The 24,710-nt window shown below is 46.2% G+C and overlaps 1 protein-coding gene across 1 annotated transcript in view; it reads left to right on the top strand.

Moving 5' to 3' along the window:
- Nucleotides 1-24,710, top strand: part of KIF26A (kinesin family member 26A) — a 268,133-nt gene that overhangs the window by 90,770 nt on the left and 152,653 nt on the right. The window lies entirely within an intron of this gene.

Below are 24,710 nucleotides of genomic sequence, written 5' to 3'. Positions count from 1 at the left end.
AAGGCTGTAAGAGGGGAGTGGACAAATTCATGGAGCACAGGGCTATCAGTGGCTACTAGACACAAAGGCTAGTAGCCATGATGGATATCTACTCCCTCCAATACCAGAGGTTGGATGCCTCTCTAGATCAATTGCCAGGTGAGCACAGGTGAGAGCATGCTGTTGCAATCACCCTGCTTGTGGGCTTCCTAGAGGCAGTAAGTTGGTCACTGTGTGAACTGAATGCTGGACCAGATGGACCTTTGGTCTGATCCAGCATGGCTCTTCTTATGTTCTTAAAATACTGTAAACGTTCCAGCCCTGTCCATAGAGGCAAAGATCATTCCTTGGGTGGAGGTGGGGGGAATTGCAGAAAAACCCACGGCTGGAACGGTATCGTAGCTGGCCCCATTAGAGTTCCTCCCTGTGTGACAAAGTTGTTATGTAACAGACATGGAGTCCTCTATGAAAGGCATAACTTTGCTCGCTTTATGCTCTAAGTGAGAGGTTGGACAGCTGTTATGAGGTCATTTCCCACGTGGGTTAAACAGATTTCCTCACCGCATTCCCTGTGTGAGTGTAAAATCCAAGTCGAGTTGTTGCCTTGCAAGGCTTCAGCCAGGACCCTGGCCCGAGACTGTCTGGCACCCTAGGCAAGACTAACTACAGGTCCCCCCAACCCCCCGCACTGACAACATCACCGAGTCACATGGGGGTGCCCAATTTTGCACCCTAAGAAGGCTGGTGCCCTAGGTAGTCACCTAGTTTGCCTAGTAGAAGGGCCAGCCCTGGCTTCAGCAATGGTTCGCTATTCACAATTAGGTATTTTGTCCACCCATGTCCTGGTACTGGGGTTATCGTGTCCTCCTGCCAATAACTGTTACCTGTTCTTTTCAGTGGGTGATATATCTGCTGTGTTTCCTCTTTCTGCTGGTCCATTCTTCTTTCCTGCCAGCATACAGCCAAAGCCTGAGTCCTCTGCCACACCCCTCTTATGTAGCCAATTCTCCAAGAGCTTACAGGTCTCTTCTTACAGGGCCTACTGTAAGCTCCAGGAGGATTGGCTACATCAGGGGTGTGCGGCCTAATGTGCAAAGGAGGTCCTGCTGCAAAAAAAGCCCTGCTAGAAACACTCGGCTGGACCAAGATAGGTATTGGTGGGCACCACAGACACCATGTTGGGGAATCCTGGTGTGAAGTCTGAAAACGAAGGCGGTAGAAGGGAAGGAACATCGATTTTGTTTTAGCATGTTAGTTTTAGTATGTTTAGTATGCATTTTCTTATACAGCACTTCTCTAGCTTCTTGTCTTCCTCATTGTGCCTTTACTGGACCCCGCCTACGGCAGTAAGGGGCATGAATTTACGGCATCGTTTTGCTTTTAGATACATAACTCATATTCGTGCTCTCAAGGGACAATTGACAAATGCCTTTTGATGGCGGCTTGTGTGATGCATTTGGTAATCTTTTTTTAAAAGCAACCCATTCATCCTCCTCTTTCCCTGATTGCCCTGAATTGCCTCTGGTTTCGCTGATCGCTCTACTCTGTTTTCTGTCAAGGAATAGATAGCTGAAAGCAGGCCCTCTCCCTTCAAAGCGTTTATCAATAGAGAGGATAATCACAGATACTGCAGTGTGTCATGTTAGGTAAAAACTAATTTGTAAGCAGCCTGGCATAAAACTAGAAAGACAATTAAGTTAAAAAGTCATTAACATTGATCTTTTTTTTCTGCAAAGGAGATGGGTATATATATATATATTTCTCAGACAGCAGTTTTGAAAAATAGCCTTGCAGTGCCTTTAAGATATTTTTTAAGTATGTTTTTTAGTTTCTTTGATGATTAACCAGAAAAATGTAAGAATTTAAGGGAAGGTGGATCGGGAAATGCGCACGTCTCACCAGATCCAGAGAGTGCCAGAGTGCATAGAGACATACATATTTTTAGAAATGAGCCTATTACTATTTGAGCAAATGTACCATCTTCTCCACCCAGATTGAGGGGAGGGGAAAATGGTTCTGCATTCCAACAGAAGCCAGATTTGCATAACACTCATTGGCCAGCTCTAGAGTCTATCGTGAAGCCATTTCCTGCTCTTCTGGAAGACGGTTGCGCGCAGTGCTGATTGGTTGTCTGTCAGAAAGCAACTCCTGGCAACCTTGCTTGGAACACATTTTTCAATGATTAAAGGGGGGAAAAGTACCAAAAAGTGTTAAAGCATGGGTACAATTTTTGTTAAAAAGCAGGGCTTTTTTGGTAGGAAAAAGTCCAGCAGGAACTCATTTGCGTATTAGGCCACACCCCCAACACCAAGCCAGCCGGAATTGCGTTCCTGCTCAAAAAAGGCCCTGGTAAAAAGTAATTTCTTAACCTATCTGTAGGTTAAGAAATTTGTACAGCCCTTGGTGTATTAAAAGGGTTTCCAGTATTCGGCCTCATTCCTTCTCTTGGAAACCTCATGGAGTTGGTTGTATTTGCCTTTATATTGATGAAGAAATAATTCTGATTTGTCTAGGGCCACCCAGAAAGACCGTGGTTGAGGGGATCAGACAGGATTTATTTATTTTATTTTAAATATTTATATCCCACACTTCTTCCAGTCAGTGGGACTCACTCAACATGAGCTATATAGGTAAGTGCTGTCCAATCGCAACTGACTTATGGCAACCTCAGCAAGGGACTTTCAAGGCAAGTGAGAAACTAGGCGGTTTGCCATGACCTTCCTCTGCAGAGTCTTCTTTGGTGGTCCCCCATCCAGATGCTGACCCTTCTTAGCTTCTGAGATCTGACAAGATCAGGCTGTACCATGCCATCTTCCCTCCCCGCTTAAACTTAAAAACAAATGCAATATCTTACTGGCAGAAGGAACACGTAAAAGGAAGCAAGTTCAGGGGCTACCTGCGGCCCAATTAAATAAGTGCAAACCTTGGCAGAGTTATTCCAGTCTGGGGTGGCCGAACTGCAGTTCAGAAGCCACATGTGGGTCTCTCACACATTTTGTGTGGCTCTTGAAGCCCCCATGGCCCCATTGACCGGCTTGGAAAAAGCATTTCTCTCTTTAAATCACTTCTCCAAGCCAAGCCAGCTGGCAGCTTGGAGAATGCATTTAAAGTTAAAGTTCCTTTCTTTCCACCTCTTCACATCTGTTGGCGGCTCTCAAAATCTGACGTTCTTGTCTTGTGGCTCTCAAACATCTGATGTTTATTCTATGTGGCACTTACGAAAGTTTGTTCTATGTGACACTTAAGCAAGTTTGGCCACCCCCACTCCAGTCCAAGCCCATTGAAACCAGAGAAGAAGAGGAGCTGGGTTTTGTACCCCATTTTTCTCTACCTGAAGGCATCTCAAAGTGGTTTACAATCACCTTGCCTTCCTCTCCCCAAAACAGACACCCTATGAGGCAGGTGGGGCTGAGAGAGTTTGGAGAGCTGTGACTGGCCCAAGGTCACCCAGCTGGCTTCATATAGAGGAAGAGAGGAGAATCAAACCTCCAGATGAGAGTCCATTGCTTTTAGCCACTACACCACGCTGGCTTTCAGAGAGCATGTAGTGGAGCACCTATGCATAGAATCATAGAGTTGGAAGGGACCTCCAGGGTCATCTAGTCAGCCCCCTGCACAATGCAGGAAATTCACAAATACCTCCCCCTAAATTCATTGCTGTCCGATGGTCATCTAGCCTCTGTTTAAAAACCTCCAAGGAAGGAGAGCCCGCCACCTCCTGTGGAAGCCTGATCCACTGAGGAACGGTGGGAGGGACGGTGGCTCAGTGGTAGAGCATCTGCTTGATAAGCAGAAGGTCCCAGGTTCAATCCCGGCATCTCCAATTAAAAAAAAAAAAAGGTCCAGGAAAGTAGGCGTGAAGAACCTTAGCTTGAGACCCTGCAGAGCCGCTGCCAGTCTGAGTGGACAATACTGACTTCAATGGACCGAGGGTCTGATTCAGTAGAAGGTAGCTTCATACGTTCATATATATGTTCATATGTAACTGCTCTAATGGTCAGGAAGTTCCTCCTAAAGTTGAGCCAGAAACTCTTTTGATTTAATTTGAACCCATTGCTTCTGCTCCTACTTTCTGGGGCCACAGAAAACAATTCCACACCATCCTCTATAGCACGGGTGGCCAGTGGTAGCTCTCCAGATGTTTTTTTTTGCCTACAACTCCCAGCAGCCCCAGCCATTGGCCATGCTGGCTGGGGCTGATGGGAGTTGTAGGCAAAAAACATCTGGAGAGCTACCGTTGGCCACCCCTGCTCTATAGGACAGCCCTTCAAGTACTTGAAGATGGTGATCATATCACCCCTCAGCAGCCACCCCTCCAGGCTAAACATGCCCAGCTCCAACATAATACAGCAGGGGTGGCCAAGGGTAGCGCTCCAGATTTTTTTTTTGCCTACAACTCCCATCAGCCTCAGCCAGCATAGCCAATGGCTGGGGCTGATGGGAGTTGTAGGCAAAAAAATCATCTGGAGAGCTACCCTTGGCCACCCCTGCAATACAGTATTGGTGGAATGCTTCCCTGTGAAACCTTCCTCTTGGAACCCCTTTGGCTCACATAGATGGTGCTATTCATGAGTTTTTACGGATCTGGCAATTTTCCGCTTTCCTTCACACCTTCTGCTAGCCCCGGTGGTGGTCCAGATGTCTCCAGTGAGGCCTTTTGGTATGTATACGCATATCGGGGTTGTCAACTGATTAAAGGTTTTTCTTCGGCAATCAGCTGCCTTGCTTTTGAGTGATGAATTATCCAATTAAAATGCACACTACAGCCCATCAATACAGTTGATATTTCAATGACACTTAATGAAGAGAACCTTTCCTCTTGACTAGAGGCCGCAGGCAGATAATGGAAAAATCACACTGAAGCACGCTCGGCGTTATTCTTTTTTCTAGCGCATGTTTAATTGGAAGATGGAACCCTTCCGCCCCCAGATTTGGTTTGTAAAGCTTTTTCTGATCCTGAGGATCAGGCCAAGGTAAGAGGAGTACAGGCATCATATTATGCTGGGGATCGTGCAGGAATAAGGCCTGTTTTGTGTGATACGGCTAGCCCCACCAATTGCCAATTTGCCCAGGAGCCCCACAGACTTTCATTGCTACTTGTGGCATCCATGGCACTCCAGTATGGCCACCGTAGTTTGATTTACATCGAAGCAAAACAACAGTTTCATCAGAGGCGTAGCAAATTTGTGGATTTGTCATAAGGCGATTGATTTCTCTTTTTTCTCTCTGTGTAGAGACACAAAAAGGGGAGAGAGGTGGTAGCTCAGCGGTAGATTTATAGATCTGCAGGAAGACCGCATCTGTCTTCTGGGCAGATGGGCATGAGCTGAACACTGCTGCTTGTGTTGGTCGGATGCACATCGGAGAGCACGTCAATGGCTGTCCAATCGCTAGATTTGTGGGTGTGTGAAAGGACGATTCAGAACTTGAAAGCCAGACACAACACAGTGGCATTTTGGAGGGAATGCAGATTCAACCCATCCCATTCGATCTAGAGGTTTCTGCAGGAAAACCTCTCAGCCCAATCCTTTATTGACTCCTGTGTCTGGTAAGGCTTACTTCCAAGGAAGCATGCACAAAACCAGGGGTGGCCAAACTTGCTTAATGTAAGAGCCACATAGAATAAACAGTATATGTTTGAAAGCCTCAAGACTTGAACTTCAGATCTTTGAGAGCCATGAGACAGGAAGGAAGGAAGGAAGGAAGGAAGGAAGGAAGGAAGGAAGGAAGGAAGGAAGGAAGGAAGGAAGGAAGGAAGGAAGGAAGGAAGGAAGGAAGGAAAAGAGAAGATGATATTGGATTTATATCCCGCCCTATACTCTGAATCTCAGAGTCTCAGAGCAATCACAATCTCCTTTACCTTCCCCCCCAACAGCAGACACTCTGTGAGGTAGGAGGGACTGAGAGAGCTCTCACAGCAAGCTGCCCTTTCAAGGACAACTCCTACGAGAGCTATGGCTGACCCAAGGCCATTCCAGCAGCTGTAAGTGGAAGAGTGGGAAATCAAACCCGGTTCTCCCAGATAAGAGTCTGTGCACTTAACTACCACACCAAACGGGCTCTAGGAAGGCAGGCAGCCAGGCAAAGAGATGGTGAAAGAGAGGTGGAAAGAAAGCAACTTTAATTTTAAATGCATTTTCCAAGCTGCTGACTGGTTTGGCTTGGAGAAGTGTTTTAAAGATACAAATGCCTTGTCCAAGCTGCCCGATGGGGTAGTGGGAGCTTCAAGAGCCACATAATATGTGTGAAAGAGCCACATGTGGCTCCTGAGTCACAGTTTGACTACCCCTGCTTAAGAGCCTGCATCTGCTTGTTGACGCAATAGCAAAATCATACTACGACTTCCATCTTTTTCGGCTGTGGACTGACAACATACGGTGACCCCATGGGATTTTCGAAGCAAGAGGTGTTCAGAGGTGGCTTGCCATTGCCTGCCTCTACCTCTGTTGAGCTCCCTTCCAAATAGTGACCAGGGCCTAGCTTCTGAGATCTGATGAGATCAGGCTAGCCTTGTGACCCAGGGTTCTGTTTCTAGCAGGAGCGCCTTTGCATATTAGGCCACGCCCCCTGATGTAGCTAATCCTTCAAGAGCTTAGAGGGCTCTTAGTACAGGGCCTACTGTAAGCTCCAAGAGGATTGGCTACATCAGGAGTGTGTGGCCTAATATGCAGAGGAGCTCCTGCTCGAAAAAGAGCCCTGGGGCCCTTGTCTATCCATGTCAGGGCATTTCCAGTTTACTATGGAAAGCATTATGGCAGAAAAAGAGGTGCCGGAGCTCATTAGTACAACTCATTTGCATATGCCACACACCCCTGACACCACCAGGTGTACTAAATTATATCAGCTCAGCATCTACCTTCAAACGTTTCTGGAATTATCATTGTTATCTTAAAACCTTACTCTCATCATACTTTTAAAATTTGTTTCTCTTATATGGCCACAGTGACATGAGGAAGATTTCCATCTGTCTGCTTTAGATGTTTTGGTTAATTCCCCATTTTTTTCCTGGGGGAAAACATTTGAAAGTTTGTCAAATCTTAGGCTGCGGTCACACATGCTAAATAATGCAGTTTCTATCCACTTTCAGTGCAACTGGATTTTACTGTGCAGACTAGTAAAATCCAGTTGTAAAGTGCACTGAAAGTGAATTGAAGCTACATTATTTAGCATGTGTGACTGTGGCCTTAGAGTTCAGCAAAATTCTCACATGGGGTTTGAACAGTGGAGCCCAGAAGCAAGTAGTTATAAGAACATAAGAGAAGCCATGTTAGATCAGGCCAGTGGCCCATCCAGTCCAACACTCTGTGTCACACAGTGACCCCCCCCCAAAATTATATATATATATATATATATATATATATATATATATATATATATATATATATATATATATATATATATATATATATATATATATATATATATCCATATTTTTATCTAACCCCCTCTTGAAGGTGGCTATGCTTGTGGCCGCCACCACCTCCTGTGGCAGTGGGGGGGTGTTAAGAAAGAAAGAGCACAATAACATTTAGAGGTTCCGGAGCTCTGCTCCTGTGAGCTCCTGCCCAAAATGAGGCCTGGTACTATGATTTAAAACATGGCTTCATTGCGAAGCTGTTTCCCCACTCTCATGCAGCATCTCCCTGGTCTAACTCTGTCCCTTTGGTCTGGCAAGGTGACCTTTGTGGCCCCTTTTTCCCCATCCCTTTTGTGCTTATAGCCCTTTTTGGCAACATTTGGCTGTAGCCTTCACTGCCTCCCTTGTGTCAAACATGCGGGTGTAACTCCCATCCCGCGTTTTATTTGGGAGGAAAGCTGTTAAAACGAAGATTCGCCAAGGTGTGTGGGAAGTCTGTGTGGAGTGGGAAGGGTGCCTGTGTAGGTGGGTGGCTGGGTGGGTGGGATTGTCACAGGATAGTAAAATCCCTTTCACAGGGCTGGCTTCACCTTTTACGAGTAACTTTTAATGCTTCTAACACTGACTTGCATTTCCTCTCACCCATCCATTAGCCAGGTGTTTTTGTTGCACCAAATGGGAGGGGGGAATAAATAAAATTTGCCCAGCTGGTGTCTGAATGGGATATAGGTTCCGGAACAGCTCTCCCCCCCCCCCACCAAAACAAAGGGATAATCGTCGTGGTTGTTAGCCAAAGTCAGTTGGGTCCTTTGAAGAAGATCTTGTAACTGATGGGCTGCCTTTTTTCTCCTGGAACACAGATTGTTTTTTGTAAGGAAATCTAAACCAGTTATCGGGCTCGGTTTAAAGTGCTGGCTAACTTACAAGGCCCAGGGCTTTTTTAGTAGCAGAAACTCCTTTGCATATTAGGCCATGCCTCTCCTGATGTAACCAAGCCTCCAAGAGCTTGCAGGGCTCTTCGTACAGGGCCTACTGTAAGCTCCAGGAGGATTGGCTACATCAGGGGTGTGTGGCCTAATATGCAAAGGAGGTCCTGCTAGAATTCCTTACAGGGCTCTCAGTACAGGGCCTACTGTAAGCTCCATTAGGATTGGCTACATCAGGGGTGTGTGGCCTAATATGCAAAGGAGGTCCTGCTAGAATTCCTTACAGGGCTTTTCGTACAGGGCCTACTGTAAGCTCCAGGAGGATTGGCTACATCAGGGGTGTGTGGCCTAATAGGCAAAGGAGGTCCTGCTAGAATTCCTTACAGGGCTCTTCTTACAGGGCCTACTGGAAGCTCCAGGAGGATTGGCTACATCAGGGGTGTGTGGCCTAATATGCAAAGGAGGTCCTGCTAGAATTCCTTACAGGGCTTTTCGTACAGGGCCTACTGTAAGCTCCAGGAGGATTGGCTACATCAGGGGTGTGTGGCCTAATAGGCAAAGGAGGTCCTGCTAGAATTCCTTACAGGGCTCTTCTTACAGGGCCTACTGGAAGCTCCAGGAGGATTGGCTACATCAGGGGTGTGTGGCCTAATATGCAAAGGAGGTCCTGCTAGAATTCCTTACAGGGCTCTCAGTACAGGGCCTACTGTAAGCTCCAGGAGGATTGGCTACATCAGGGGTGTGTGGCCTAATATGCAAAGGACGTCCTGCTAGAATTCCTTACAGGGCTCTTCGTACAGGGCCTACTGTAAGCTCCAGGAGGATTGGCTACATCAGGGGGGCATGGTCTAATATGCAAAGGAGGTCCTGCTAGAATTCCTTACAGGGCTCTCAGTACAGGGCCTACTGGAAGCTCCAGGAGGATTGGCTACATCAGGGGGGCATGGTCTAATATGCAAAGGAGGTCCTGCTAGAATTCCTTACAGGGCTCTCAGTACAGGGCCTACTGGAAGCTCCAGGAGGATTGGCTACATCAGGGGTGTTTAGCCTAATATGCAAAGGAGCTCCTGCTACAAAAAAAAGCCCTACCCTTGAACCTACATTATTTACCCTTGGGTCAGAATAATTCTCCCTGACATGGCTGCTAACCTGTATTTACTGAGAAGAAGTCTCCCCGCTTTGCTGAATCTGGCCTGGGGTGGAGGGTAGGGGCACGTTATTAATTAGACAACTATTTGCGTCGCCGATAACTTCCAGTGCAGGCATTAATCTTTAAGCAAAGGCAACCCACAGTGACCAGGTCGATGGCAACTTTAGCTCGATTCCTAGCCCCCCACCGTGATCTCAGCAGGGTCCGACTGCATCCCACGTTGCCTCTCCCTGATCTGTCAAGAGGCGTTGGGGCGGCTTCGGGACATTACAGCATATGGGTCCCTGGAGACCCTTTTCCTTCCAAAGATGCCTCTTTTCAGCAGGACTGAAGACTTCAGAGGTGCGTAGGAGGTGTGATGGGGATGGGGAAAAGGGCCCAAGCAGGGATTTGCTGCATTTCATATCCTCCCATACAAAAGAGAGACCAGGAAGGGCTGATGAGTTGCCGGCTTGCTTTTGTGGGGAATGCGTCCATTCCGCCTTAACACTGCATTCTGTGCCATCTGTGCATTCAAGTGGATATTGGCTCTTGTGCACACTGAGTCATAGACGCCTGAGGGACTGGGTCGGTGCCGAGTATGACCACAGCAGATATTTTTCCAGATCAAGCTGCCTTTTTCTTTTGGCATAAGAAGCTGGGAAGAAACATGCTTCCGAAAGCCCATCTCAAATATCAAAGGGGAGCAGGTGAAAAAAGATGATGTTGTGCATGTGTGGTGTGAGATCAAACTGATTATTGTATTACCTCATGCAGGCACATTGGCCCCCGTCCAGTTGTTGTTGCACTTAGGAGTAGGAGTAGCCGCATCACATGCCCCTTGAGTTCAGCAGTGTCTGCTTCCACAGCATCTGTGTGGCTCAGAACAATGGGTGCCGCAAGAGACTATTCAGAACCATTTTTATTGCCTCCTAGCTCTCCGTCCCTCTAGTTATGGTCCTCTTTGCAAGCTCTGCTCTCTGTCCCCCAACTTGCACAGGTGAGGAGGGTGGCAACCAGAGGCAGGGCTTTTTCGGTGGTGGCACCTTGCTTGTGGAATGCCCTCCCCCTGGAGATTGATCTTGCTATCCTTTAGGTGCCAGGTGAAAGCAGTCCTTTCTACCCTGTCTTTTAGCTAAGGAGTTTGATCTTTTTAGGTTTTTTTTTACAGTCTGCTTCGCATCTGAAGTCTGTCTTCATCAGGGTCATTTTAGGCTGAATGTTTTATAGTGTTTTAATGCTCTGATAGATGTTTCAATGGCTTGAATGGTATTTAAGTTATATGATTTTTTTCATATATTTTACTTCGTGAGCTGCCTCAAGCAGGTTCATATAGAGAGGCAGCGTATATATTTTTTCTAAACAATCCTATAGATATAAAAATCCTTTCATCTTGGCAAAAAAGGAGCTCTCCCATTGGTTGGGGTGTGTGTGTGCTTTGCCACTAACCTATCCCTGAGGGAGGATGAAATATAAACACTTGCGTTTTCACATACACTGAATAATGCACTTTTAGTGAAGGAGTGAATCTGGCCTCCAGTTTTGATTCTCTCTCTCTCTCTCACACACACAATGTGTGGCTCAGCTTTCAAAAGTTTGGGAAACAAGGTGTGTCTGCCTGGATCGTGGCCAGAGCCTTTTGGATCCAGATCAGGATATCATTCACACACCGAGCCACAACATTCAAAATCAGTTACATGGTTTGACTTTCATTTCGTTCCCACAGAGTACACCTTGGCTCAAAGAGAATTTGGAATAATTTCGTGTTACTTTTTCTGACATGGGAGATTAATCCAACCGTGAGAGGGTATAAACTCTGTAACACATTAATAGCAATATGTCTTGCCTGGGCTCCCTGACTGGCATTCCAGCCACAGAAAGGATTCATTAACACTGTCTGAAGTGACCTGCAGTGGGAATTAAACTAAGACAGTTCTCTTTACAGATTTTGACTTTGATGCATTCATGGCTCATATGGCATAAAGAAGTGTGATCTGGAAGTTCAAGTCTCATCTCAGCCACGAACTTACTGAATGGCTTATGGCTACCCACTCCACCAACCCCCCTTCCTTCTATTGGCTGAGGCTTCTCCCCCTCCTGGTCCCCTGGGAAAGGAAGGAAAGAGCCAGAGCTTCCTTTGCCCAGTTCCCTGGATCCCATGGGAGAGATACAAAGAAAGCACCCTTAAGATCAGCGAGTTCTAATATTTTAAGCATGTTTTATTTTAAGGCTTTTTAAAAAATATATATTTAATTGTGTTTGTAAAGTTTCTATCTCTGCTACCCTAATCTTAAATAGGAACACACACAGCCCAGTCCAACATGGCCTGGCCCAACAAGGTCTCATTTACATCAGATCCAGCCCTCATAACAAATGAGTTTGACACCCCTGGGTAGACAGTACTGGCTTCAATGGATCGATGGTCTGATTCAGTATAAGGCATCTTTGTGTATATTTGTATGCTTTGCCCCTACATGTAGTCACTGTGTCATGAGCACAGGGTCCTAAGTTGACACAAACCGATGGGGGAATGCTGCTTTTTCAAATGTTTCTGATCTTGCAGAAGAGAGTCAACATGCCCATGAGCTGGTAACCTTATGTAGGTGGGGCCAGCGTACTTGTGTTTCTCCCCCTCTTTTCTCATTGAAATGTGCAGTGCTGTCTCTAGGCTTTACAGAAGGTCGGGCTAGAATCAGTGGATTGAAATTAAATCAAGAGAGTTTTCGAGTGAACGTTAGGAAGAACTTCCTGACAGAGCAGTTCTTCCGTGGAATAGGCGTCTTTGCGAGGTGGTGGGCTCTCCTTTGGCGGTATTTAAGTGACGCAGAGTGTTAAAGCTGCAGTACTGCAGTCCTAAGCTCTGCTCACGACCTGAGTTCGATCCCGGCGAAAGCTGGGTTCAGGTAGCCGACTCAAGGTTGACTCAGCCTTCCATCCTTCCGAGGTTGGTGAAATGAGTACCCAGCTTGCTGGGGGGGAAGTGTAGATGACTGGGGAAGGCAATGGCAAAGTCGTCTGTGAAAGCAACGTCACCCCAGAGTTGGAAACGACTGGTGCTTGCTCAGGACTTTTTTTTTTTTTAACTTTAAGTGGAGGCTAGATGGCCATCTGACAGTACTGCTACTTTTGTGAATTTAGGTAGATCTTGTGTGAGAGAGGATAGGAAGTTATGAATCAGTGCTTGGCTCTTCTGGTCCTTTCTCACATGCCCAAGGTAATGTCGTTTGCCACCTTGGGGTCAGGAAGGATTTTTCCTTCATGCCAGATTGACCAGGGATCTTGGAGGCTCCTCCACCCCCGCCCTCTGGGAATAGAGTAGGAGTTAGTGGGGGAATGGAGGGGGGTGAAGGTAGTTATGAGTTTTCTTTGTTGTTCAAGAGTTGGACTAGACTTGAGGTCCCTTCCAGCTGTATGTTTCTATTCAGAGGAGGTCTTGTACTGTCTGTTTTGGGAGGGTGGTACGTTTGTGGCCCTCCTCCCATGCATGCTATTTGTGATCATCTTGATATGTGCGGTTACCCTTTTGTCTGAATTGAGCAATGCACGTAGATCCCAGTTTTGAGATGGGTGAATGCATATCCTAAAGGAACGAGGCTTCTGATCAAAGCTAGAACACACACACACACACTTGTTGCCCCATTCAGACAAAATTATGATCGCACATATTGCGTTTTCCTAGAACTTGTGGCTGGAGCACTGGGGAAATAACGATTGAAATTATTTCTTTTGGAATGTATTTCATTTACAGTTTATTTCTGGTGTGTGTGTGTTAAGTGCCGTCAAGTCCCTTTTTTGACATAGGAGAGGTTAAAAAAATTGCTCCCAACTATACCCTGTTCTGGGTTTAATTTTCCGTGTATATTTAGAAGTATGGCTTGGAGGTTTGGGTGCCAAGGGATTTCCTTTACCCTGACCGGGAGCAGCTTCCTGTAAAACTTCAAAGCTTCTTTTTTTCTTTTTCTTTAAAAAAAAACTAGGGTCTCCAGCTCCACAGAGTGAAAAGCTCCAATTTAACTGCCTTTTGTTAGAACTCATAAATCACTTTACATATAGCACGGGGGAGGGGAGAATAATTGCCTGATAAATTGCAAGAAGTATGCTTGTTCTATGCTAATGGCGCTTGGAATTTGCAAGTGTCGGATGTATCTTTTTGTGATTTGCTGGATAATGATTTGGGTGTGTAATGGGGAAAATGTGCCATAGCTGGTGCTATTAAGTAATGCATGAGGTAGTGTTGAATGCTCTGCCTGCTTCGCATGTTGCTGAGATGTTATGCAAGCTGAGTGCAACCAGCCATTGCAGACAAAGCTCTTGCATGTCGATAAAAGCAAATTTTTAGAGGCAGGGAATGGAGCTAGAGGTAGTGGGGACATGATAGAGGTTTATAAAATTATGTGAGGGGGTAGAGAGAACTTTTTCTCCCTCGCAAATACTAGAACAGGAGTGGACAAACGTGCTTCATTGAAGAGCCACATAGAATAAACATCAGACATGAACGTCAGATGTTTGAGAGCCCGGAGGGAGGGAGGAGAGAGGTGGATAGTAAGCAACTTTAACTTTAAATGCATTCTCCAAGCTGCTGACCAAGGAAAGAGAGAGAGATGGGGGAAGGTGGGAGGGAGAGGTGGACGGTAAGCAACTTTAACTTTAAATGCATTCTCCAAGCCACTGACCAAGGAAAGAGAGTGAGATGCAGGAAGGAGGAGGGAGGAAGAGGTGGATAGTAAGCAACTTTAACTTTAAATGCATTCTCCAAGCTGCTGAGAAAGGAAAGAGAGAGAGGGGGGGAAGTGGGAGGGAGAGGTGGATGGTAAGCAACTTTAAATGCATTCTCCAAGCCACTGACCAAGGAAAGAGAGTGAGATGGGGGAAGGAGGAGGGAGGAAGAGGTGGATAGTAAGCAACTTTAACTTTAAATGCATTCTCCAAGCTGCTGACCAAGGAAAGAGAGAGAGAGAGATGGGGGAAGGTGGGAGAGAGAAGTGGATAGTAAGCAACTTTAAATGCATTCTCCAAGCCATTGGCCAACGGGGCTGATGACGGCTTTGAGAGCCACACAGCATATGTGTGAAAGAGTCATACGTGGCTCCTGAGCCATGGCTTGGCCGCACCTGTACTAGAACTTGATAGTGTCCAGCGAGTTGATGGGCAGTAGATTCATGACAAACAGGGGGAAATGCTTCTTTACTCAAACAGTGATTAAAATGTGAAATTTGCTGCCAGAGGAAGATGTGATGGCCACAGGCATGGGAGCCTTTAAAGGGGGATTAGACAGATTCATGGAGGGTAGATCTATCAGCGGCTACTAGCCATGGTGAGTAAAGGGAACCTCCAGTGCTGGGGGCAACATCAAGGGAAGGCCTTGGCTTCCATTCTCTGATGTTGGGCCTCCAGATGAACTGGTTGACTACTGTGTGAGACAGGCTGCTGGACTAGACGGACTGCTGGCCTGATTTGCAGGGCACTTCCTGTGTTCTTAAACCACCCTGTAGAACTGGAATGGTCAAATGTGGCCTGCCTGTGTTCTGACTCTGCAACCCCAGGGCTTTTTTTTTTTTAGCAGGAACTCCGTTGCATATTAGGCCAAACACCCCTGATGTAGCCAATCCTCAAAGAGCTTATAGGGCTCTTCTTACAGGTTCTACTGTAAGCTCCAGGAGGACTGGCTACATCAGGGGGGTGTAGCTTAATATGCAAATAGGTTCCTGCTGCATAAAAGAAAAGCCCTGTGCAACCCAAGCACTTGAGTAGGTGGGTGGGTTAAGGGATGGTAGTGTACTAGCTTGTGTGAATCTTGGCTCTGCCCAAATGGTGCATAAAGCAGTAGATGGTGGTGTCCATTTCTCAAAGCAAAAGGGGTGCATGGGAGAAGAACCTTGAGCCTCCTCCTTATCTCTGCTCCTTACTTTCCCCGTTTCTCTTTCCTCTCCTGAGAAATGGATGGATTTGAACCTGTGTCTTCCTGTTCCTTGTCCAACAATCCTATCACCAAGCCACACTGGTAATTCAGTGATAATTTCCTTGTGGACCAGCCCGCATTCGTCTGTGGAAGTTCCAGGATGATAAAGGATGTCGTAGGAGTGCAATCCTAAGCAGATGCATGTCCTTCTGAAGTCCATTGAAGTCAGTGGACTTAGAAGAGTGTAACTCTGTGTAAGATTGTGCTGCTGGTAGGATAAAAGGGCTGCATAGCACGGGATAATAACCTCTACACAGTGATTATGTAGAAGTCCTATCTAAGTGATCACAAAGTTTGCAATTCACACAGATGTTTTCCCCATTTCGGTTTCTGCTGCATTAACTCTGGTGCCTGCCCTGGCCATCTTAGAACCACTCAGAGTTCCCTCTAAGCTGCAGAACATAGCAGTAGACAAGTTCACCTTTAAGACCATGGCCGGTGCATGGGAGTAGGCCAAGTAGGTGGCCGCCTAGGGCGCCACCTGGCCTAGAGGGCCCTTCGAGGTGCCCCCCCCCCCACGCACAGTTTGTGTGCTCCTTGGAGCCTGCCTTCCCCAATGGAAAGCAGGCGTCATGGAGTTCAGATGCTGCCTGACTGATTTTGCAGTCCCTGGGTCTGTTACAGACCCAGGAAACTCAAAAGTGGACAGTCTTTGCACAGTGTGCTCCTTGAAGCCTGGCAGGGATAAATGAACCAATTGTTAAAGCTGAAGAAGAGCCAATTACAGTTTTTAAAAACTGGCTCCTGATGAAGTTGTCTGCTGCCACTCATCCTTCCCACTCTACTTTAAGAAGATGAAGAAGAAGATATTGGATTTATATCCCATCCTCCACTCTGAAGAGTCTCAGAGCAGCTCACAATCTCCTTTACCTTCCTCCCCCACAACAGACACCCTGTGAGGTAGATGAAGATATTGGATTTATATCCCGCCCTCCACTCCGAAGAATCTCAAAGCGGCTCACAATCTCCTTTACCTTCCTCCCCCACAACAAACACCCTGTGAGATGGGTGGGGCTGAGAGGGCTCTCACAGCAGCTGCCCTTTCAAGGACAACCTCTGCCAGAGCTATGGCTGACCCAAGGCCATTCCAGCAGGTGCAAGTGGAGGAGTGGGGAATCAAACCCGGTTCTCCCAGATAAGAGTCCGCACACTTAACCACTACACCAAACTGGCTCTCTTAACAGAGCCCTGGGGTGGGAGCCATAGCTCAGTGGTAGAGCATCTCTCTCGCATGCACAAGGTCTTGTCCCTAGCTCTTCCAGCTAAAAGGATCAAGTGGTATTCTCACAATTTTTTGCTTAAGCTCACATTTTTTTTTAAAAAAATTAAAATTTAAAATAAAAAAGTTGTAAATGAAAAATATAAATAGTTTAGAGTTTTTTTTCATTTATACTATAATTCTCTGGTTTTTTTTTTAAAAAAATAATAATTCCGGGGGGGGTGGCGCTAGTTGGCAGCTCGCCTAGGGCACCAAAAACCCTATCACCGACCCTGTTTAAGACCAGCTTTCTAAATAAAACTTAGTTGGTCTTAAGGGTGCACTTGTCTATTGCTTTGTTCCATTGCTTCAGACTGACACGGCTGCCGATTGGGATCCCTCTAAGCTGAGTTAGTGTGAGCTGCCTCAAAGTTTTTTAGCCTCCGGCTTACACATTTTAGAACTTGTGCGGCCGCTCACCCCACCCGAGCAATTGAGTGGCCCAACACAAGGTTTTTGTTCCATTTTTCAGGTCTGAGAGCTAACAACAGCCAGCGCGCTTGCCATTTATCGCAAGTGAGCAGTTCTTCTCTGAAAGAAGGTAATAATTAATTCCAAGTATCAGTGGCAGGGTATTTAACCGAAGCTGTAGATGTGTGTCCTAATTAAAAGTAGAAGGACGTTGGGGTTTTCCATGCGATATTCACTTCCTGGAGACTCCCGCAGCTTGATATAAAGCAGTACCGCTTTAGGGGTTTGCGTGCTTTGCGGTTTTTTTGTTTGTGTTGGTGTTTCGAAAGGCTTGCTAATTTGGGAGGACGTTTTTTAAGCATCCCTAATTCAGATAGCTTATTTGCTTTGTCTGTCCTCATTACTAATAAGTGAAATTAAAGCCTCCCCCCCCCCACCTCCTTCCCTCTCTGTCTTAAAATTAAATGTGCACAAACCTTCAACCGGGCTGTGATCTTCCATTTAAATCCTTAATTGTCTAAAGAGCTCTCAACATGAGCCCTTGAAGCTGGCTGGGTCCGTTGCAGGGCGTTAGTGTTAGCTGCGGATTTACAACAAGATGGGATTTAATCTCTTGCTTTAATCCCCCCCCCCTCCCGTAGCCCTGGTTAGGGATGCGAGCCCTTGCGTGTTTTAAGAGATAGGACGTTGGGTCTCTCCGAACTGGGGGTGCTAAGGGTAGGGCGGCAAAGGTGACACGGAGGACCCATCAAGGTTGCTGGGGGGAAAGTGTAAATGACTGGGGAAGGCAATGGCAAACCACTCCGTAAAAAGTCTGCTCAGTGGAAAGAAACGAGGTGCTGGTTTCGAATCAGCTCCTGGGTGTGCGCATCATAACACCTCCAAAGGCAGTTGCAGGTTTTGGCTGCCTTTCTTATCAAAGCAGATGTAGCGTAAAAAAAACGCTTCTTGCAGAAGCTCAGGTTCCCAAATAATTAGAAATGGAGGATGGAGGACAGGTGTTGGCTTCGGGTTTGTTTTTGCAAGCGATTCAAAGCGTCTTGAAAGGTTTTGGAAGGACTGTCAGTTTGGTGTAGTGGTTAAGTGCGTGGTCTCTTATCTGGGAGAACCGGGTTTGATTCCCCACTCCTCTACTTGCACTTGCTGGAATGGCCTTGGGTTAGCCGCTCTTGCAGAGGTTGTCCTTGAAAGGGCAGCTGCTGTGAGAGCCCTTTCAGCCCCATCCACCTCACAGGATGTCTGTTTTGGGGGGAGAAGATATAGGCGATTGTAAGCCGCTCTGAGTCTCTGATTCAGAGAGAATGGCGGGGTATAAATCTGCAATTCTTCTTCTGTCTGGTCCCATGTATTTTTGTTGTATTTATTTATAGTCCACATTTCTTGCTAAGGGGAGCCTCGTGGCGCAGAGCGGTAAGCTTCAGTACTGCAGTCCAAGCTCTGCTCTCCTCAGGACCTGAGTTTTCCCAGTGGAAGTTGGGTTCAGGTAGCCGGCTCCAGGTTGACTCAGCCTTCCATCCTTCCGAAGTTGGTAAAATGAGTACCCAGCTTGCTGGGGGGAAAGTGTAAATGACTGGGGAAGGCAAGACAAACCACTCAGTAAAAAGTCTGCAGTGAAAACGTCGTGATGCGACGTCACCCCAGAGTTAGGGAGCCCCCTGGCGCAGAGTGGTAAACTACAGGACTGCGGTCCAAGCTCTGCTCACGACCTGAGTTCAAAAGCTGGGTTCAGGTAGCCAGCTCAAGGTTGACTCAGCCTTCCATCCTTCCGAGGTCAGTAAAATGAGTACTCAGGTAAAGTGTAGATGACTGGGGAAGGCAATTTGCAAACCACCCCATAACAAAAAATCTGCAAAGGAAACATCATGATTTGACCATCACCCCATGGGTTGGTTACAAATCGGCACTTGCACAGGGGGACTACCTTTACCTTTTTTCTTGCTTAAGACTCAAGGTGGATTACACAGCGTTAAGTCCATGCAGTCAATAAGATGAGAAATCTTTAAGCAATAGTGTAGGATCAGGGTTACAAAAATGTGAAATGTAGCAAGAAGCGTTAGGTGCGATATGTCAAGCTCTGCAGAAAATAGTATTACAAATGCAGGAAACGCATTAAGAACAGGATAATACATATAACAGGGATAATACATATTGCATGCCACTGGCATAGACCTGTCCCCTTTAGAAAAACAGCCTGCCTGAACCATTCATCATAATATAGCACTCTTTTTTTTGTTCATCAGTTTGCAGCAAGCTTAGGGCTGCCCTGTATGGTTTTCAAGACAAGAGACAGAGGTGGTTTGCCATTGCTTGACTCTGCATATCAACTACTAACCAGGGCTGTCCCTGAGATCTGATGAGATCAGGCTAACCTGGGCCATCCGGGTCAGGGCATAGCCACCCTATTATATTTCTTAAAAATACCCTTTTTAACAATTCTGTTTTACACGATCTGTGGAATGATAAAAGTGCGGGAGCCTTCCTAATCTCCTCAGGCAGGCCATTTCACAAAATGTGGAGAGGGAACAACAAGGAATGCACGTCTGAGGGTACCGATTTGAATGGTGATGCTTTCAGAAGGCTTTGCTCAGATGAGGGAAGCTCGTCTTGCAGATATGAGGCCCCAATGCCATGAAGGGCTTTGTTATGTGTTAGCCAGTGCCTTGAACTGAACCTGGCAACTGACAGTCCCCGGCCCAAGAAATGCCCGGTGTTGCCTATATCAGGGCCAGGTCTTTCTCGGTTTTGGCCCCAGCCTGGTGGAATCAGCTCCCTATGGAGATCCGGGCCCTACCTGACTTGCTAGCCTTTCGTAGGGCCTGTAAAATGGAGCTGTTCTGCCGGGTCTTCGGGTGAGGTGGCGGGCATCTACCCATTAGATCGGCTGGCCTCTCCTACTGTACTATCTTGCTGTGCTGATTTGCTGCATTGTCCTGCTCTACCATTTCATCATATTGTTCTGCCGGGCTATTTTGTTCTATCGAATACAGAAATTGATTTTTATTATTATATTATATAATATTTTATAGTTGGTATATTTTACTATTGTGGATTTCTATGTTGTGAGCCGTCCTGAGCCTGCTCCGGCGAGGAGGGCAGGATATAAATAAAATAAAATATGATTTTATTGTGATTTTATTATTATGTTGTGCTCTGCCCTGAGCTCTGACAGGGGAATAGGCAGAATATAAATAAAATAATAATAATAGAAGATAGTTGTGGATTGGCTACAGAATGGGTGTAATATTTGTGCTCCTGAGGTAACTGAGCTGTAGTATTCTGTATAAGCCAGAGGTTCTGAGTTGACTTCAAGGAGTACTGCTTGTTCACTGAGGTAATCTGTCCTGTGTGCTCACTCCAAAAGATCTGAGATAAGGTTAAGAACCTTATCTGTGGTAACACCGTGACAGTGGAATTGTCTCCTTCCTGCGAGGGTCAACTGACTCTTTTTATTGTCTTTTAGACATTCAGATAAAGACAGTTTGATTCAGTATTTTATTAGTTAACTGCCTGAGGGTGTGTGATACGGCCCAGCAGTGGGCTGCCCTTGCATCTTTTTTGAAAACAGAGCTTAGCTTTGTCCCCCTCCCCATTTACTCCCCTGTTATTCACAAGGTATAGACAGAATACTCTTTCTGGGACAGTGATGCTTGTATTCTTGGTACTTTGGTGGGGGGCAACTGTGCAAGGGCTTCTGGAGTTCTGGCTCTGCTAGTGGACCTCCTGATGGCACCTGGGTTTTAGCCACTGTGTGACACAGAGTGTTGGACTGGAAGGGCCATTGGCCTGATCCAAGATGGCGTCTCTTGTGTTCTTATTCACCTGGACCTTTTGTGGATTCGCCTTTTGAGCTGCATGAAGGCAACCTCATTTTTAATTTGGTTTAAGGTGAAAAGCCCCGGGATCTCCATGAGTTGAGCACGACAGCATGCTCAAATTCCTGTTCTGCCATGAAGGCTTGGTGGGTGACCTTGTACTGGTTACATGCTCTTAGCCTAAACTACTTCACAGGGTTGTTGTGAGGATTAAATGGAGGAAAAGAGAACTATGGGAGCTGCTTTGGGCCTCCACCGAGGCGAGAGGTTGGAGATATACATGAAATGAAATAAATAAATGCAGATGTACCCTTTTAATGCAGGGGCTTTCTCTGCAGGAAAACAATTGTCATGTGGAAGGAGCTTGTGTTGATTTTTTAAAAATCTGCTTTTTATTTACATACTTTGTAATGATATGTTTGCTATTTGTAATTTGATCACACGCATTTGGGGAGGAGCATCTGTTTGATATGCAGAAGGTCCCAGGTTCAATCTCTGGCATGTCCATTACAAAGGACCACTTAGCAGGTGATGTGAAAGACCTCTGCCTGTGACCCTGGGGATTTGATGCCAGTCTGAGTAGATAGTACTTACTTTCGTGTACTAAGGGTCTGCCAGAGAGCCAGTTCGGTATAGTGGTTAAGAACGGCAGGCTCTAATCTGGGAAAACTAGATCCAATTCCCCACTCTTCCACATGCAGCTGCTGGGTGACCTTGCACAAGCCGCTGTTCTTGTAAAGCTGTTCTCTCAAGAGCAGTTCTCTCAGAGCTCTCTCAGCTCCACATACCCAGGGTCTCTGTTGTGGGGGAGGGGAAGGGAAAGATTGTAAGAGAGCCAGTTTGGTATAGTGGTTAAGTGCGCAGACTCTTATCTGGGAGAACCGAGTTTGATTTCCCCACTCCTCCACTTGCACCTGCTGGAATGGCCTTGGGTCAGCCATAGCTATCGCAGGAGTTGTCCTTGAAAGGGCAGCTGCTGTGAGAGCCCTCTCAGCCCCACCCATCTCACAGGGTGTCTGTTGTGGGGAAAGAAGATATATAGGAGATTGTAAGCTGCTCTGAGACTCTGATTCAGAGAGAAGGGTGGGGCATAAATCTGCATTCTTCTTCTTCTGCTGCTCTGAGTGAAGGGCAGGGTATAAATCCAAACTTCTCCTCCTTCTGTTGTATTGCAGCTTCTCATATGTATATTTACATGCTTTGTGATTACACCTTTGCTGTTCGTAAGTCTGTAATGAATTCTTTTGTTCTTTTTACTCTTGGCCGACTCAACTGTTTTATGGAAAGGCAGGGTCTGAATATTTTTTAAAAAAATTAGAAATGGTCTCAAAGAGAACTGAAAATGTTCTGAGAGGGACATAGCTTCTTGTGAGAACATTTATCTGTTCCTCACTGCTGCCTCTAGCCAAATGGGATAGTCTACCTTTTTTAATGCTGTTTCTCCAATCCATCTCCTTTCCAGTCTAGATGCAAAGAGTAGACAGTTATTGCAACCGGTCTTTCTTTGCAAGTTGATGATTCGTTGTCTGGGGTTGGGAGATAAAATAAAAAGGTGGATTTTTGAGTCATGCTAGGATCTCTTTTCAGCATTCCGAGGTCCAACTTCCACGGGTCTCTCATGGCGTGCAAGCCTTTGAAAGTGAGTAGCTATAGTATTCAGGACCCCTGCCAGGTCCATCTTTGCTTCTGAGTAGGAAGAAGGCATGTGCTCATTAGATCTCTTAAAAACGAACGGGGAACTAATTAAAAGGCAAGCAGATGAACAGTTATCGAGTGTGCTGCAAGCTCCACTCTGAGATTCTGATAATCATTTTCATGCTGGGCATTACGGGGCGATGGTACTTATTATGGCTTATTAATCAGCGACGAACTGAGAGTCTGCCAAGGAACTCAAATGGTGTTGGAGTTTGGAGCAGCATGATGAGTGCAAGAGCTCATCATGGAAAAAGACGTTGCGTTGTTCACCATTTCATCATCTCCTAAATAACACCCCCCCCTTCTCTTCCCTGCATTAAAGCTGGAGGCACCCTTAGAAACATAGAACTGGAAGGGATCCCTAAGGGTCATCTAGTCCAACCCCAGCACAATGCAGGAAGCAGGGCTTTTTTTGAGCAGGAACGCACAGGCTGGAGTGGTGTCAGGAAGTGTGGCCTAATATGTAAATGAATTCCTGCTGGGCTTTCCCTACAAAAATAGCCCTGACAGGAAGTGCACAGCTGCTCCCCACGTCAAGTTCCCCAGTGACCCATGCTCTGTGCCCAGAGGAAGACAAAAATCCTCCAGCATCCCTGGAGGAATCATCCGTGGAAGAAAATTCCTTCCTGATCCCAAAGTGGTGATTGGCATTATCCTGAGCATATAAGAAAGCACCACGAGAGCTGAGCACTGGCTCATTCCTTCCTACCTTCCCACCCACAATCTTCCCTTCTCACTTAAAAAAGAAACTTTTAAAACTGCAAGCACCAGTCGTTTCCGACTCTGGGATGTGACGTTGCTTTCATGTTTTCATGGCAGACTTTTAACAGGGTGGTTTGCCATTGCCTCCCCCAGTCATCTACGCTTCCGCCCCAGCAAGCTGGGTACTCATTTTACCGACCTCAGAAGGATGGAAGGCTGAGTCAACCTTGAGCCGGCTACCTGAACCCAGCTTCTGCCGGGATCGAACTCAGGTCGTGAGCAAAGCTTAGAACTGCAGTTCTGCAGCTTTGCTACTATGCGCCACGGGGCTCTTAAAGTAAGAATTACCTGTGCAGATTGGTGTTTTTTTTGAGCCTGTTCTCTGTTTGGAAGTTAGTAAGCTGTTTGCAGTGTCTAATACAGAGAGACAGCAGACTGCTGGTGATTTTGCATTTCCTCTGCATTGGAACTTATTGATAATGAGATATGGGGAAGTAAAAAAGTTAGCTTCCCCCTGGCTGATTGTCAAGTCTAGATTGAACATCTAGCTCAGATTACTGCGATGTGCTCTGCATGGGGCTGCCTATGAGTGTCTGAAAACTGCAGTTGGTACAGAATTTATTTATTTTATCAAATTTATATCCCACCCTCCCCTGACAGGCTCAGGGCAGCTAACAACAGTTAAAAACAACATAAAATATTTAAAACAGAATATGCAATAAAATCATTTCCATACATGTTACAGTCATTAAAAGTCCAAGATTGCACGTTGATGTTCTTGTTATCCTGATGTTTCTGGTTTCAGTTACATTGGTACAGTGAGATTGTCAGTGCTGTGGAATACTAGCCATCTCCCCTTAATCGTTGAAAGTGAGTTTGAACAGTTTGGTCTTACAGGCCCTGGGGAATTGTGGCTGGTCTCGCAGGGCCCTGATGTTTTCGGGGAGGGCATTCCACAGAGTGGGGGCTATGGAATGCTGTGGCAGGGATGTTGACTGGAATGGGCTATAGGGACTATGTCACTCCAGTCTTTTCCCATCTATGTTGGCTTACTACTTATTCCCAGGCCCAATTCAAGGAGCTGGTATTGACCTTTAAATCCCTTTATTTTATTTGGGATCAGCCTGTCCTAAGGACTGCCTACTCCCATATGCACCTAAACAACTATTAAGGGACTCTGCTTCAGGTGTTCCCATCATCTGAGGCTAGATGGGTGGTAACCCAAGAAAGGGCCTTCTTGGTTGTGACTCCAAAACTGTGGAATTCCCTGTGAAGGAAGAATCGCCTGGCCCTTCTATTGTTATCTTCTGCCAGCAACTTTTTGTTGTGTTTGGCATTCCCTTACAGGCCCTCCTTCCAGCCTGTTTTTAATCGTTGCTGTGTAATATATGTATGTATTATTTTTAAAGTTGGTTTTTAATGTGTTAGCTTTTTGTCCCCTAAGGGCACTAATTGGATGGAAAAAATGCCAGAACAATAAAT

This window comes from Heteronotia binoei, chromosome 21, assembly GCF_032191835.1.
Source record: "Heteronotia binoei isolate CCM8104 ecotype False Entrance Well chromosome 21, APGP_CSIRO_Hbin_v1, whole genome shotgun sequence".
Taxonomy (NCBI): domain Eukaryota; kingdom Metazoa; phylum Chordata; class Lepidosauria; order Squamata; family Gekkonidae; genus Heteronotia; species Heteronotia binoei.
Note: the sequence above shows the minus strand (reverse complement) of the source record. Positions and strands in the feature narration are given on the sequence as shown.